Below are 18,317 nucleotides of genomic sequence, written 5' to 3'. Positions count from 1 at the left end.
ATTCATGGTTCAGCATTAACATACATGTGAGGCAAATGAAAATTTGATGGCTTAGGTTCACAACACCATAATCCTTAAAAACTTTCAATGTTTTTAAAAGGGCTGTGCAGCAGATTTGACCACAGCAATATGTTGCTTGCTTTCTTGACTGCTGCTTTCATGAATTTTGATAGTGGATGCAAGTAAAATCAAATCCTGATAACGTAACATGTTCTCCATTTTAAATGATGTTGTCTATAGTTCCAGTTGTGGGGATTTTGGTTTTCTTTACACAGAGCTGTAATCCATACTGAAGATTATAGTTTTTGGTTCACATCAATGGTGTATCATTCAATATTTTGCCCATAGAAACTTTAGGCTTGATGCTTTAAAATTGATTAATTCAACTTAGGATATACTGATCATGTTCTTCCTTTCTGATTTTCCAAATCCAGGTACTTGCATAATTGCACATTTCATTATAATATTTTACTTTGTCTTAAGCTGCCTTTACACATTTTCTGTTCAGCTCTTTAACTTCATAATTTCTTCCATTTGCTTCAGCACGCCTATGTTTCTATGACATTTCAGGGTATTCTGCAGTCCATTTTGCTATTTTCTTTCTTTTTTTAATAACTTTTGCTTTTTTCATGTCTGAATTGTTAATAGAGTCCTAAATTTCACCTAACTTTTGACCACTAGTGTTCAATGCATCAGATCTTTTCTTGTGATGGGTTTAAGCAGTTTATTTACAAGGAGCTGCCAGAATTCAGGCCAGATTCAGAAGAGGATCGGGAACAAGGGATGTCATTGTTGATGTCAGAAGCACCTTGACTCACAACAAAGCATATGTCTACTTGTGCTGGACTGTCTCTGTGAAGGATACATATGAAGCATACAATCTACGTACAGTCTTAAGAAGAATGGAAATTTCAGAGCACTTTATTGTGCTCATGTGGGACCTTTCCTTGGATCAAGAACAGAAGGACGGAATGCTGCATGGTTTGAATCAAAAAGGGTATGTGTCAAGGTTGGATCACTTTCAGGAAATTTTCAGTCTCTTTGCTGAGCAAATAATCAAAGAAACTGCATTATGTGAAGAAGAATGTGACATGAGTATTGGAGGAAACTGTGTTAGCTACCTGTGATATTCAGATGACAAAACCTTGCTTGCTAAAAATTAGGAGGAATTGAAACACTTGCTGATGAAATAAAAATCCAGCCTGCACCATGGATTACAACTCAATATAAAGCAAACCAGAATCTTCACCATTTGACTAGGAGGTAACAGCAGGATAAATAGAAAAAACATGAAAGTGGTCAAGGATTTCCTCCTACTTGGCTCTACAATCCTCATGAATGCATCAGTCAAGAGAGAAAAGGAAACACTCCTTGGGGTAAAGACTTCTTTAACACGTTGAAAGCCAGAATGTTACTTTGAGAACCAAGGCGTAACTGATCCAAGGTATTTTCAATCACCTCATATGCATGTGAAAGTTGGTCGTTGGATAAGAAAGATCAATGCATTTGGCAAAGAATATTGAAAGTACTATGAATTGCCAAAAGAACTAATAGATATGTCTAAGGAAAAGTACAGACAAAAAATACTCCTTAAAACTAAGGATGGCGAGACTTTTTTTTCACACACTTTGGGCTTGTTCTCAGGAGAGACCAGTCCCTGGAAAATTGCATCATGTTTGTTAAGGGAGAGGGAGAGTGTGAAAGAGGGAAACCCTGTAGAAGATGGATTGGCACAGTGACTGCAATAGGGGCTCACACCTAAGAACTCTCGTGGTGGGAGCAGGACTGGGTGGTGTTTTTCTGTTGTACGTAGGGTTGCGTGGAGTCAGCAACAGTTCAATGTCACCTAGCAACAGCAACATACTCAAGGGAGTAGTTTGGTTTTCTTTGATTGGTGCTTTTATCACTGTATGTCCCTGATCTTGTTTTGATTGGTAGTCTTGATACGCTTCATCATCTCTCCCCACAGATGTAGTCAATTTCATTCCCTTGTATTCTGCCTGGTGAAGACCATATGACCATTTGCCATTACAAAGTTGGTTAAAGGTATTTGCAATGTAGAAGGCATTGATATGTCAAATTTATAGCAAGTTATCTCCAGTTGTTTTTCTATCACCAAGGCCATATTTCCAACTAGTGAAATACCCCCTTGTTTCCAACTTTCACATTCCAATCATCAGTAATGACAATGTATCTTGTTTGGGTATTTGATGGATTTAGAATAAAGAAACTGGTAAAAAGCTTCAATTTCATCATTATTGTTTTAGTAGTTAATGAGTAAACTTCTATAATAGGTGTACTAACTTGTCTTTTTTCAACAAGTACAGATTTTATCATTTCATATTCAGCAGCACCTTACTTCAATATAGATCTTGAAATGTTCTTCTTGATGATAAATATAATTTTGTTTTTCTTGTATTTGTCACTCTCAGAATAGCAAACTAGATGAATGACCAATCCAAAATGATCAATAATAGTCAAATTCAGGTCATCAATGCTTTGCATATCTATCTTTAAGCATTATATTTAATTTTGACAACTTCCAATTTTTCTAGGTGTATACTTACGCATTCTACGTTCTGATAATTACTGGATGTTTGAAGCTGTTTTTGGTTTTGGTTTTTATTTCTCTCTTTCTTATTTTGAGTTGTGCCCCATAGTAGGTGAAGGTTGTGAAAACTTTGTTCCATCCATACCATTAAGTGAGACTCTATTTGGAGGATGCAATTGTTCCCAAGTTGTAGTTTTAGAGAGGTTGAACTTGAAGGACTTAACTTGTAGCAGTGTAACAGAAAATGTTCTGCTGGCAGTCATAAAGTATGCATATTTTTATCTAACTAATTTGTCTCAATCGGAAAACTCTGGGCAAAAAACTCCATCCCAGGTGACCTTGCTGGTATTATGAAATATTGGTAACAGCATTCAGCATCACAACACATAACCTCCAGAGTACAACAAATTGTTGTTTTTCAGAACATAGAAAAGAGATTTTGTAGGTATGCTTAATTAAGAATATAGAGATAGAAATATGTTCCTGGACTATCTATGCAAGAGCAGTGTGATCACAAGCACCATTAAAAGACATAAAAATATTTAAGAGTTAAAGAAATAAAAGTGATAACATAAACAGACATTAAGAAAGAGGTAGAGATTCAAGGCTTACTACACTATTGGCTTTAAAGTTAAGTTGAAGAAAGATTCACTGCATCAAAGGATGAAGCAAGCAGTCTCTAAAGTTAGACAAGCCCCTGCAGAAAGGACACAACACTGCCAACACATTACTTTTAGTCCTGCTAAAATTGTTTCAGATTTCAGATATCTAGAACTGTATGATAAGTTTGCAATGTTTTAAAACACCCAGTTTATGGTGAACTCTTACTGCAATAATGGAAATTAATTTATATATTCTCAGAAGAAAATCATTTAATACATCACTCCAATTTATTTTATACATCAGATGAGGTATACAAGACCTTGTACAGTAATAGATTTAGTCATGAGGATAGTTAGATTTAGAGAGTCTAAGGTACTTTCAACTATAGTGTAAATTAGCAATGAACAATGACTTTGAGCATGGCCTTGACTTTTAAAGAAAAAATTTGTAAAGATTAGGTAGAAAATAGTCTCGTGCCATGAATCCAAATTAAAAGATTATTTAGGATTAATTTTAAGAGACAAGAATCATAACACATTTTTTATGTCTCTTGGATTAAATTTCCTCTAGAAGAGATAGAAAAATATAAATAAAAACATTACTACTGTATGAAAATGTCTCCATATTTTATATATGAACATGAAAACCTAATTTACTCTTGTGAAGATGATTGCTAGAAATGCTTTGTCTTTTGTGTTTCCCCCTCTTTCCCTTATCGAGAGAGAAAAGGAGAAGGCAGGACTACAGAGCCTGCTCAATACACTCTGGGGGTTAGCAATTATTTGGTCAAGAGGGAAAGACATTCTAAGTTTGGGAACATGGAATGTAAACAAATAAGGAACAGGAAGATGGTTTGTTTTTATTATTGAGAAAAAAAATATGCTCCTTGACCCAGATCCACTATATCTTTCAAAATTTTATGATAGTAAAAGGTGTGTTTTACTTAAAGACCCAGACCATGCAGAAATGTAGCATATTCATAGAAAATTATCTCACACTAGAACAGGTCCTCAACCTGTTCTCAGGGGTCACCCAAAGCATAACAGTAGCAAAATGACAGTTATGAAGCAGCAACAAAAATATTTTATTGTTGGGGGGTCACCACAACATGAGGAAATGTCGTAAAGGGTCACGGCATTGGGAGGTTAAGAACCGCTGCACTAGAAGATTATCTTCAAAATATGAAGTTTGGGCCATTTATCTGCCTGATGTCAAAATGTACGATACAATTTAGAGCAATGTTTTTGAATATTGGCACTGATATTTTGGACCAGAATACTCTTTGTGGAAGCTATCTTGTTAATTGTAGTATGCTATCACTGGCCTCTATCCATCAGATGCCAGTAGTAATTTTCTCCTACTTCCAGTTGGAGCAACAACAGCAAAATATATATCGAGTCATTGCCAAATATCTGCTTGTAGGCAAAATGCCCTGATTGACAACCATTGACACATAATTACTGAAAATTTCAACAAATATAGTTCATTCCAAGAGTATAGAGATAGTCAGGGAATGCTGGATTTAAATAAGAATAGAAGCATATATTATTTATCTAGTATATTACTCCCAGCTAAATTATTACATTTAAATAGAAGTTATAATAAATGTATAAATAAAACAATTTCATTTTTGAATAACAAACACATTGTTGCATCTAGACTTTTAAATTTCTATTCTATTCTAATCCATATAATTAATTTCAAACCCATTAATATGGTCTTTTTTCTGAAGAAAATTCCTGGAATACCCAATTGACATTTAAAATTATTTGATTAAAATTAACAGATATTCTGAACTTTAAGCAGTTGCTTTTAAATCCATGATTGATAAACACAAAGTTTAGAGTAAAAACAGGCATTAAATTGTAATGATTTTCTTGTTTTGCATAATTTTACCAACCAAAATGAGCCAACCAGCAACTTAACAAGCCTTTTATTATGATACCAAATCTGCTTGCTTGCTCTTTCAAATCTCTTTTACCATATCCAATATTTCTGCAACAATAACCCTCATCCTTCTACAAGCATGCACATGCCAGTGAATTAATATAAACATGATTAGAAAGTTTTCACATAATTATAAGTCAAATAGATAATAGATTAGGAATTAAGATAAGTGGGTAAAGATTCAGAAATGGCAGGAGTTCAATACCTATAATCCTAATGGACTACTCAAATTTGGGTTGCCAGAGACAATCTTAGGAATAATATTTATCAGACAACAATGTTAAGCAAGTGTGTATTATAAAATACACCTTGAATTTAACCTTAATAAAATTAGTGTGGCACCTAACTGAACAGAATGCACCATGTATGATCCCTGGTGGAGCAATGGGTCAGCACTGGGGGGCTAACCAAAAGTTCAGTGGTTCAGGTACAGCATTTCTTATGTTTGAGCCCATTGCTGCTGTCATATTGTCAGTTCATCTTACTGAGGGTCTTCTTTTCCATGGTTCCTTTACTTTATCAAATATGATACCCATAGACACTAATACTACCTGATAATCTGTCTAAAGAATACTAGACTGAATCTAGCCATCTATGAACTGAATGTATAGGGTACCTAAAAACAAAAACAAACCTGGACTGTGTTTTTCAAAGCTTTGTATTTAAACTTTTTTACAAAACAACTTTACCACCGTCAAAAAACTCTCCATTACATGCAATACATTTGTCAAATTTGTGCTTTCATTCTTGGACTCATTTTTCAAACTCATGTTTGGATGGCTGAAAACACCTCCCTTGTTGTATTTTTCACCTCTTCTATGTGTCCCATCATTGTCCTTTCTTGTCCCTCCTCATTCACAGAAATAAAAAGAAGTTTCATGGATTGAGGTGAAGTGAGTAAGGCACATGGGGCAAGAGAGGCGTGCTGCTTTTTGCCAAAAACTGGCACACCGAAATGACTCCATGAACAGGTACATTGTTGTAGTGGCAAAACCAGTCCCCTGTGTGTCATATATCAGTCCCTTTTTGTCACACATTGTTATGAAAACTTTTCAGAATCTCTAAATAGAAAGCTTTATTAACAGTATGACCTGGTGAATGAACTCCAAGTGCACTATCCTCCCCACATCAAAGAAGCAAATTAGCATCATCTTGATCTTTGGTTTCACTTGAATTCTTTTGAGGGGCAAGGTGACAATGGCATCTTCCATTGGCTTGAGAAATTGTTTGCTTTCAGGGTCATAGGAACAGCCCCATGTCTCATCCCCAGTAATGACCGAGGGAAAGAGTCTGGGTCGCTTTGGAGCTGTTCTTTCCAAGCATGGCATGTGTCCAGTTGTCACTCTTTTTCCTGGTCTGTCGGGACTCGGAGGCTCGCATTTTGCAGCATTCCTTCTCATTCCCAAACCTTCCACTGGAAATTCGCTGAACTGAGCTACAAGGTAATCCAGACAACTTCCCCCATCACTTCAATGGTCCATTGTCGGTCTTTGAACACGAATGCATGAATTTTATTGACATTTTCATCTCTTCAGGAATTTAATGGATGTCCAGAATGAGGTTTGTCACCAATCAGCATTTCACCTTTTTTGAAATGAGAAAAGCATTCATACACTTGAGTTTTTCCCATAGCACTGTCCTTGTAAGCTGTGTTCAACATCACAACAGTTTCTGCGGCATTTTCCCTGAGCAGGAAACAAAATTTCACAGCCACACATTGTTATCTTAAAGTCACAAGATAACAAGGTTCAAGCAAAACTGCTTTTACAGAAAAATTCACTGTGACCGGAGAGAACCTTCCCAGGCAATGGCCCTGGGTGCACCAACTCAGAGTAAGTTGCTGGATGCTTGCCTTGTGGGGAAAAATGTGTACTATGAAAACTCCACAATACCAAACTTCTTGCCTTCTTTGGTGGAGGGGTACGCCCTCGTACTTCTTCAAACACAGAAAAATTCTATTACATTTTAATTCTATTTTTCAACATTTTTTCATGACTTCCTGCTTTTGTAGATGTGTACTGCACATTCCACATTGCAATTATTAATAAATGCTTGCATCTGCTTCTTCCTTCCCTCTCTCTCTCTGTTTGGTCACACTGTGTCAGCAAATGAATATTTGAAAGCTTTGCTCCAGCTATGTTATTACTGTAGGGACTTGTATTTTGCTGTAATGCTAGGAAAAGGCCACCCGTATTTCAAATACCAGCATAGTTGCTCATGATGGACAGGAATTCCCTGTATTAACAATGCTTCCAGACAATAGAGCAGCAAGAATTAATAAGAAGCTCACTTCTGAGAGCGTAACCATTGTGAACTATGGAAAATAGAAGAACATTGCATGATATAGTACAAGAATGTGAGCGTATCTGCTTGGAAGGCACTCAAATACAACTGAAGAAGAGCTGGCTTCTTAAAGCAGAATCAAATGAAATAACATGACTCGAGCAGTGGTTTGGGATCTTCATTTGCTGATAGGGCACAACTCAAAAAAACGAAGTTTCATACATACCTATATAGATTATGGAATGAATGAAATATCAGTCTAGGACAACTGAAAAGTGTCAAAATGGAATGAATAATGATCAAAATTCTAGGCATTAGTTGGCTGAAATGTATTGGTATGGCCAATTTTCAATGGACCCTCATCTGGTTTACTGTATCAGGGATGGAAAGTTCAGGAGAGATAATTTTACATTAATAATCAAAATTTGAAGATTTATACAGAAATGCAGCTTGGTTGCTACGAAGACCTATGCCTAAATGAAACATCAGTTAATATGACTATTATTCAGAATTACACACCTAATACCATAGCCACAGATAAAAAAAGTTAAAGAGTCATAGCATTTTGATCAGTCTGAAATTGATTAAACATGAAATGGCTATTTATTGACAATTACAATTAGAATACAAATTTGGGAACAAAGAAGAAGGATAAGTATTTGTAAAATATGATGTGGGTGATAAATTGAGGGTGGACATTATCTGAAAGAATGTTGCAAGTACAAGACTTAATCATTGAAAATAATGCTGTGTTCCCATAATGTGATTGACAAATATTCATGTGGATCTCAGCAGACTGAATACATAGGAATCAAATTGTCTACATCTATAAAAATATGGAGAAGCTCAATAACATCATTTAAAACTAAAACAGGGGCACACTATAAAGTAGACCCTCAATTTCTCATACACAAGTTCTGATTGAAGCTGATGAAAATTAAAATGGATAAAATGCACAAAACAACAAAATAAAACTCTGAGTAAATTGTACTGAATTTGGAGACTATGTCAAGAACAAATTTGACACAATGAACACTAATGATCAAGGACAAACAGAGCTGTGGGATGACTTCAATAACATAATTCATGAAGAAAGCAAAAGGTCATTTTAAAAAACGAAGCCATGAAAAGAGAAAAAAATAAAAATAGGAAAAGACTATGAAATTTGTTCTTAAATACAAAGTACTGTATATACTTGTGTACAGAAAGAGGATACACTTGGCAAATCAAGTCATTATTGCCCTTAATGCCAATGAGTTGGTTCTGACACGTGGACCTTGTGTACAACAGAATGAAATACTGCCCGGTCCTGCACCACCCTCACAATTGTTCTCATGTTTGAGCCATCGTTGCAGTCACGGGGTCAATCTATCTCCTTGAAGGTTCTTCTCTTTTTCACTGCCCTTGCAGTTTACCAAGCATGATGTTCTTTTCCAGATACTGGTCTCTCCTGATAATACATCCAAGATATGTAAGATGAAAGTGTGCTATCTCCCTATCTAAGGAGCTGTACTTTTCCCAAGACATATCTGTTTGGCAATCCATGGTATTTTCAATCTTCTTTGTCAGAACTGTAATTCACCTGCATCAATTCTTCCTTGGTCTTCCTATTCAATGTTCAAGTTTCTCTTGAGGTGATAGAAAATACCAAGGCTTGGGTCAGGTGCACCTTATTCCTCAACATGACATTCTTCCTCTTCAATAGTTTAAAGAGAGCTTGTGCAACAGATTTACTCGATGCAACGTTTCCTTTGATTTCTTCACTCATGTTTCCATGTGCGTTGATTGTGGATCCAGGAATGCTGAAATCCTTAACAACCTTAATATTATCCTGACTGGTTATAAATATAGTGCAAGACATAATCCTGACACACACCTTTCCTGATTTCAAGCCAGAAAGTATTCTATTGTTCTGTTTGAAGAACTGTCTCCTGATCCAAGAACTGTTTTTGCATAAGCACAATAAAGTGCTCTGGAATTCTCATCCTATCCATACTGATGTATGATCTACAAAGTCAGATGCCTTTATATAATCAGTAAAACACAAGTAAACATTTTTGTTTCTGTTTCTGTTTAACAAGTGAGTACCTTTTATTTTAGTACAAACTTTTAAAAAATTCACACACAATTCTTTCACAATATGCATTTTTCCATCAATGAAGATGCATAGTATTCAAAAGAAGATACATAGTATTCCATCAATGAAGATATATGTATGCCCCAAAATATTAGTATCTAACAATTTACAGGAAAAAGGTATTCTGAATATTGCTCTGATTTTACTAAAGAGTGAAGTGAAGACTATAGTTTCAAATTAAATATGTTTCAGGTCTGTAATTGTTAAATGGTGAATAGCATACACACAGACTCACTAAGAAAATGCATTTCCCTTTCTTTAAAGTAGAGAATATGAGAAATATATTTGTTTGTGTTTTATTGATGATGCAAAGAAATTCAACTTTGTGAAAAATTGCTAAATATGAATATGCAAGGAGTGGGAATTCCAGGATGCTTAATTACACTTCTGCAGACCCTACATATAGATCAAGAGTCTGTCTTTTCAAAAAAGAAGAGGAGGCTGTAGGGTATAAAATCAGGAAAGGTTTATGTCAGGGTTGTATACTTCCACCATAATTATTCTGTCTGCATGCTGAGGAAATATTCTGACGATATGAAGGAGCACACATCATAAAGTTTGCGGAACGGACCTTTAACAACTTGCAATATGTAGATAGCACAACCTTGCTTGCCAAACGTGAAGAGGAGTGTGTAGTAGAGACTGATGAAGATTACAAAATCCAGCCTTCAGTGAGGATTACAACTCAACATCTAAAGAAAAGAAACTCCTCACAACTGAACCAATATGCAACATTGGCATAAATGAGTTAAACAATGAAATCATCAGCACTCATGGAAGCAACAGTCAAGGAACCAAATGTTATATTCTACTGGGCAAATGTGCCACAAAAGGCGTCTTTAAAGTATTAAAGAGCAAAGAACTCACTTTGAGGTCTAAGGCGCGGCTGACCCAACGCATGGCATTTTCAGTCACCTCAGCAGAATGGGAGAGTGGACAACACGTCATGACGACTGAAGAGCTGATGGCTTTCCATCTCAGTCTAAATACCTGGAAAAGTAACTTGGGAGATCAGAGGGAAATTGAAGCATTGAAATTAGGGTACTGCTGAAGAATATTAAAAGTGCCTGGAAACTACAACTGAACAAATATCTCTCTCTTCAAGGAAGTGCAGCTACCATGCTCCTTAGAAGGAAGTATGATGAAACCTTATTGCACTTCTTTGGACATGCTCTTTGGAGGGATGGATCCCTTAAAAATAAATAATGCCTTGTGAAGTAGAGGATCGGTGGAAACGAGGAAGACCCTCGATGCAAAGGACTGCCAGAGCGGTAATAATGCGCTCACATATAACAACGAGGGATGCTCAAGATGGGCAGTTTCCTTCTGTGGTACACAGGGTCTCTCTGTGTTGCAATTAATTTGATGACACCTAACAACGACACGACAACCTACTTTAGAAATATGTTACCCGTATGATTGACAAGTGAGTCAGTTTTAACCTATGAAGGGCTACCCCCTCAAAAAAAAATTGGAGAAAAGCTCTGCTGGGCGGAGCTTTCATAGGACACATTTTTCCTACTAGGTGAGCATCAAGCAATTTGCTCTGAGTTAGTGCATCACATGTTTTCTATGGTCACAGTGATTTGTTTTTTAAAACAGTTTCACTCAATCCTCTTTTTGTGTGATGACTGATTTAGGAAAACAGCATGTGGCTGTGAAATTTTGTTTCTTGCTCAGGAAAAATGATGCAGAAACTGCTTGGATGTTGAACACAGCTTACAAAGAAAGTGCTATAGGAAAAACCTCAGGAGTACGAGCGGTTTTCTGGTTTCAAAAAAGGTGAAATGGGGATTGATGACAAATGTCGACTCATAGTTCATTTGGAGTTCTTCCATCAGGTCAGACTGCTAATTAAGCTTTCTATTTAGAGGTTCTGAAAAGGTCACGTAATGGTATGTGCCCCCCAAAATGACTGATTTGTGGCAGATGGGGGACTGGTTTTGCCACTAGGACGATGCACCTGCTCAGGTAGCCATCTCAGTGTGCCAGTTTTGGGCAAAAAAGCATGCTTCTCTTGTCCCTGCACCTTACTCACCTGACTTTGCACCGTGGGACTTCTTTTTGTTTCCACAAATGAGGGATCTGAAAAGACAGTAATTTTACAAAGTAGTAGAGGTGAAGAAAACAAAGGAGATGCTGTCAGCCATCCAAACAGATGAGCTTAAAAAATGTTTCCAAGAATGGAATTGCCGACTTGACAAATGTATTACATGTAATGGAGAGTATTTTGAAGGTGATGTTTGTTTTGTAAAAAAAATAAATTCTGTTTTTGGGGGGCTGCCCCCTCGTATGTCTCTGCAGTTCCTCTTTCATCTTATGTTTTTAAAATAGCATATTGCCTAGTAGTTCTTTTGGAAGTGTTCAGTGAATCAGGTGCATATCAAACCTTACAATTTGGTTACCCAATTTAGACTATGAAAATTCCCATTTGGAGGTAAACAAAATAAAACAACAGTCTAATGTCAATTCACTTTCATAGTGGCTCTACAGGACAGGGTAGAACTGGGATTTCTAGGTTATAATCTTGTGGAATCAACTGCCTCATCTTTTGCCTATGAAGCACCCATCAAAGGTACTCTGAAAAGGGTAACGAATGATGAATATCAATTTTAACCTCAAGATGTTTTGCATCAATGAAGACTGTGACTTTTCTACTAAATCTCCTGTTATATCAACATGGAGATGGTGTTTGGTCCTTGAGATAGTTTATTGTGCCAGCCTGGCAGATAAACACAAGTGGGATTAACTGAAGGGCAGAGAGATAAATGGCTTGGCGAGCCTTGCCTTTCTTGTTTCTCGCTCTTTGATCATAGGACCAGTGTGTGGCTGCCTTGCTTGTTCTGTGCCTCAATTTAAAGGCTACACTACCTGTGGGACGCCTAGCCTGTGAACTGTGTCGCTGTAAGTTGAGGTCCCTTTAAGACATCTCTGGAGCTGGGGACTGGTGGTTGGTGACCTGGCTGACAGTTGATGACGTGCCTTGTGATTGGCTGCTGTGCTGACATAGCCTAGCTCTCTATAAATAGAGGAAGATCTGGCAGCAGACTAGACTTGAAGGACTGCTAGTCTCTCACAACTCTCTCTCATGGGAGTGAGTTGCACTGAGCCATTTGTATTGCTTTATAGTTTAACTGTCCTTTTCTTATATTATATATTTATCTGTATATGATTTAACAGTTCATTTCTTGTTATATATCTAATTATCTTTATTAATAAATATATTAAATTATCATCAATTTGGTTTTATCTCTCTAGAGAACCCTGTCTAACACAGTCCTCACCTTGAATAAGCAATAAATAATGTAGGGAATTTAACAGGAAGCACAAATGAATCTGATGATGTTGAGTGTGGGCTATCGAGAGGCTAACAGTACCATATACAAATTCTCCATCCCTGTCAGTGTCCCTCAACAGACTTCCCAAAGTGACTATCTACTTATTTTTGTCTGAGGTCTTTTATCACCCATGAAAGATTATTCTGTCAGTTCAAAACAGACTTTGAGTGCCTGGAAATCCACAGTTCTGTGACCAGTCTTCAATAATGAGAAGGGTTCATATATGAAAACCCAACTCCCCGGCAATATTTCTGAGACATGAATTTTGCAATACTTTCTAGAGTTTTCCTGAGGATTTTATAGACTTCCACAGTGGAAGTTGAATGAATAAGGCATTTTAAAATAGTGGCTTCCTTCCATTTTTTCAATCAGCCAGCTCTCCTCCAACATAGTTTCCTGAACTTCCCAAATAAAATTACTTCACTGGAATTTTTATCTAGGGTTTGTCTTCCACATAACCTGAAATGTTATAATTTGTAGCAATTCAGACACCCTCCTAGTAATGAAATGTCTTCCAACTTCAGTGAAGAACACTAAAATACCTTGAAATTCCAAAAGACAAAATTCATCTTGAAGGAGGTAAGCCAGAAGGCTCCTTTGAAGCAAAGCTGAAGAGGCTTCGTCTCACTTATCTGGACATGGTATCAGGAGGAACTGCTACCTCATAAAGCTCTTCAAACTTCGGAAGCATAGAAAAATGCTTTAGTCTAAAAATTGATGTTTCGTCTTAAAAATCAACCTTAAATAAATTCAATCATTTTTGTACACTTATTATAAATTATTATCATTTTATTACTAATTTAAGAAGTCAAAAGGAAAATCTCTGGTGGTAGAATAAACTGGTAAGTTAAACATTTTCTGGGTCCTCTGGCCAACCAGTCTATTTCCATGGAATCTCATTATATGCACATATGCATCACATATTTATTTAGTTTCCATTCTGAGTTGTAAGGTAATTAGGACCAAAGAATATTGCTTCTCGGCCTTTTGGCTAAGATCAAGTGTAGTAAAAAATCATAAGAAATAGGTGGAAAGTTGTTTTATTGTTTTTAAAACTCAGAGTTTGAATAAAAATTCATCTGTTAATTACTTCTTAAAATTATATAAAACCTTTGGAAACATTACTCTTCTGTCTCAAAAAACATGAAATTTAGGGAACAAAAGAGGTGATATCTTTCACCTACCGCTACCTTGTACCAGCCTTCTACTACATACACCCATAGTAAAAATGCACAAGCCCTAATTTAGTACAATGCCTTTTCTTAAATTCCATTCTCCTCAATAGTTCTCATAATTCCTTTATCAAGAATGTATTAAAAGTCTATATATATGTATACAAATATTCAAAAGCACATAATACATTCTATCAATATATTATGGAAAACACTGGATACTCAAATATTAGAATAAAAGCAAATTCTATTAATGACATATATTTTATTAATATAAATACTGATGTGAATTGAAAATAGGTTAAAGAGATGCAAAAATAGTATTATAGTTTTGGCATTTAGACTTACGAATATTCCTGTTTAGAAATTCGTTTTTGTCTTTTTTCTGGTTAATGAGATAATCCCGTTCTGGTTTAGAGTTGATCCTAAATCTAATCACTTCTGAGTTTTAAAAATAGTAGAATAACCACAAGGACACAGACAGGAGAAGACAGAAACTGTGAGAATTGTCTAGAAGCCAAGAAATCTAGTAATATCTGGGTAGACAAAGAAGGAATTAACATAGACCAGGTGCTAAATTGGATTAGAGTCTCCAAGAATTATGGGAAAATAAATTTCTATTCTTTAAAATTACCTTTTCTCTCTTACTTCTGTGACAGGAGCTTTAAGTAACTGAGACAAGTGCAATTCTTCTGTACCTTTTATTTATTTGATCTAATTGATCAAGAATGATGGAAAGCCTTTAATGACTGCAGATACCTATTAATTAATTTGCCAAGTGTATGTTAGTTTCTGTCTTATTTGACTAGTTCTGCTATAAAAGACACATCATCTGAGAGACTTTAAAGAACATGTCTTTTCTCAAAATCCTCCAGGCGGGTGTTAGATAGTATCAAGGTGCTTTCTGCACAAAGAAGGCCCCACAGCACAGAAGGAAACACTGCCAGGTCCCCAGCTTCCTCACAGTTATCGCGAGATTTGAGCTCCTTCTTGTAGCTACTTTGTCAATCCATCTCCTGGCCAGTCTTCTTTTTCGTGAGCCTTCTAACTTACCATGTCCTTCTCCAGGATCCATTCCCTCCAGAAAACATGAACAAAATATTAGGTGAAGTCTACCCACTCATATTTCTAAGGAACATCCTACCTGTACTTCTTCCAAACAGATTTCTCTCTGCTGAAGTTGCAGTATAATCAACACCGTTTGTCCACACCACAACTCAAAGTCATTAATTCTTTGAAACGCACATCAGACACTGGTGTCTCCTTAGTTCACAAAGTTATAGCTTTGCTTTTTAACACCATCAAGAGGTCTTTTGCAGCAGATTTTTTCTAATGCAATATTTTACTTTATTTCTTTATGGCTGTTTTTCTGGGGCTTTAATTGTGGATCTAAGTAAAATGAAATCCTTAAGAATTTTAATATTTTCCTCAGTTATCATGATGCCATTTGGCCCAGATGAGAATTTTCCTTTTTCTTTATATTGAAGACTAATCCATACTGAAGTCTATGCTTTTTTTTTTTAATTTAACAGTTTATTTATTTATTTTTTTAATCATATTCAATTAAAAGAAGTAATATACTGTCAGGGTACCTGCCCTAACATATCATCATGGGACTGGTAGGTGCAAATGTACAGCGATAATAAGTATAGATTACAGTAAAGTCATAAAGAGTATGAGAGATAGAAGAGAGATTGAAATAATGGAATCAGATACAATTCATGATAGCAATGCTCACCTCAGCCTCACTTGGTGGTCCACGTGGAGAAAGAGAGATATTTAATGCTGACCAAGGTTTTTATACTCTCTGGGGGCATGCAAACCCCCTAATTACAGGTGAAGACATATGTCACAGGAAAGGGTTGTGCTACAGGTTATACAGTAATGGAAGGGGGTGGTCTAGGGGTATGCACCCAAAAGGAAGAGGAGGGATTGGGGGTATACATGTGGCAAGATGGGTGAATCCTACACTCAGGATGGCAACCTAACTTGTATGTCACTGAGTTGGTTTGACCTGTTCCCTGGGTCAACTGATAGAGACCATTATCAGTAGAGTGTAAACTCCACCTACAGGAACAAATTCTATGACTGCAAGCCTCTAGAGAGAAGTAGCCCATTGTCCTAAGGGAGCGGGGCCTACCTTAGTCTGGTGACTGATTGCCTTCATGGAGAACGTTTCTAAGTATCTGACCTTCCCCCATACGCTGGCAAAAAGCCCCTAATGCTTGGCATGTTTGGGGGGGAGACAAAGCTAGGGAAAAGTCTCTTTATGATCCCACAATATACAATATTTGTGTAAGTACCTCATAAATGTAGATACTGTGAGGGAGTGTGTTTGTCTGGGAAGACTAGAGTAACAAATCCACAAAAACTCATATGTATATAAGACAGAGTTTTATATAAAGGGTAAGTCATTAAAAAAGCATCCCAACCCAGTGCTCTCCAAGCCCAAAAGTCCAACATTAGCCCATATGTCCGACAAGATCTACAAAGTCCTCCTCAATCTCACAAAACACACACAATGCCGCCAACTGCAGGTGGAAAGCCGAATCAGCGAGCGTGCATGCATCTCAGCGCTGGCAGGAGTCTGTCTCCACGTGGCTGTTCCAGTTCCCAGGGTAAGGGGTCTATCAGCATAGTGCCATGTGTCTTGTCAGTAGAACATCTCTCAGGGAGTGAGCTGTGAGAATTTCCAAGGACATGAGCAGAGAGAGATTTTTCTTCTGCCTTCAAGGAGGAAATACAGGAGTTCCCAAAATTCTCAGGAGGAGGTCATGTCCACGCAGAAGCTTCATTGGCTATACAATAGCTTATAGGCTACACTCCACCCCTTCACTCATAAGCCTCCCAAGTCCCAAATTGACACCAGATTATGTAACTACCATAAAGTGTATTATAGTTCCTTAGAAAAAAACAAGTACAAATTCAAACACCAATTTTTTCATTTGAATTAATATTAATATATAACAATATAGAGGTTGTGTCTGTGTCATTCTTATATTAGACTGTGCACAGTATAATTCAAACTGCAATTTCCCTTGATACAAAATTTTTTTTCAAAGGCACAGTAATTTTCATGTTAATGTAGCTTTGAATTTCAAGGGCATACCTGATATAACAATGTGTTGTCATAAATATTTCTGACATTTATTCATTGTACTTTCTTTAAAAGCAAGTTAATATTTCAAAAATAAATTAATAGTAACATCATTTCTCAGCTCAATTATAAAAGATGCTAATGTGTCAGGCATTTTTAATACATCAGGATTGGCTAGGGACTTCTGAGGTCTAAGTAAAAGAATTTTAAAAAGCAGTATTCCTTACTGAATAATTTTACCATATGGTCATTTGCCTTTGATTTAATTCAGTGATGGAGTGGTCTGAATTTTAAGGTGTACCTAGAATATATATACTACATTTTAAAAGAACATTTTATAGAAGAGTGATAAAACTAGTATGATGAAAACTTCCTTTATTATATTTCTTTTAAGATTTTACTCTGTTCTCTTCAAACTCTCCAAGGAAACATATTTCCTATGGCATATTAGGAATGCCTATACAATTCAGCCCAAATTCTAGACTACTGGCACTATTAATGGGTAGGAATTATATTCTGATTCAACTTTGATAGATCAAAAATTATTAGGAAGATTCCTCACAATTAAACTTTAATTATGCCAAGCTACCCAGGGGAGTTGTAGAAGTGAAAAGGAGAGATTATACTGCATTGATAAAATAGAGCCCTAAAATTCCTTTAAAAGAGAACATTGTAGGAAATATCCAGCAACAATAGTTCTGTTGTGTTCTGTGTAGACATTTGAACACACACATACACATCTATATTATAACCATGTACATTTACCTCCATGGTTGTATGCAGTTGATTATTTGATTCTTTTAGACATCGTTTTGGTTACTCTCCTACCAAATAACCTTTTCCTGATGAGTTTGAGTATCAGAAAGTGGGGAAGACATTGATAGAATTCAGTAGTGAGTGATTATCAATCTTACTGTGATTGAGTTGATTCTCATAGCAACTGTACAGGACAGAGTAGAATTGCCCTTGTGGATTTCTGAGACTCACTCTCCCGTTGGGAAATACATGCTTAATAATACTTATGTAAAACCCGGGAAAAGGGGGGACTTCCGGGAAGATGGCGATGGAGTGAGACGTACCAGAGGGACTCCGCAGAATCCAGCCCAGGAGAGCTGCTTAGAGGGAACTTTAACACAACTAGAACACAGGAGGAGCATCATAAAGATAAGTAGGCACAGACCCACGGGGT

At 36.5% G+C, this 18,317-nt stretch overlaps 1 pseudogene; it reads left to right on the top strand.

Moving 5' to 3' along the window:
• The first annotated feature begins 13,830 nt into the window (after nt 1-13,830).
• On the top strand, nt 13,831-13,918 carry LOC115872394 (annotated as a pseudogene).
• The last annotated feature ends 4,399 nt before the right edge of the window (nt 13,919-18,317 follow it).

Source organism: Echinops telfairi, unplaced genomic scaffold (genome assembly GCF_000313985.2).
Source record: "Echinops telfairi isolate 266 unplaced genomic scaffold, ASM31398v2 ScPeMD7_7424;HRSCAF=8462, whole genome shotgun sequence".
Taxonomy (NCBI): domain Eukaryota; kingdom Metazoa; phylum Chordata; class Mammalia; order Afrosoricida; family Tenrecidae; genus Echinops; species Echinops telfairi.
The sequence above is the reverse complement of the archived record's forward strand: the minus strand, read 5'-3'. Positions and strand labels throughout refer to the sequence as shown.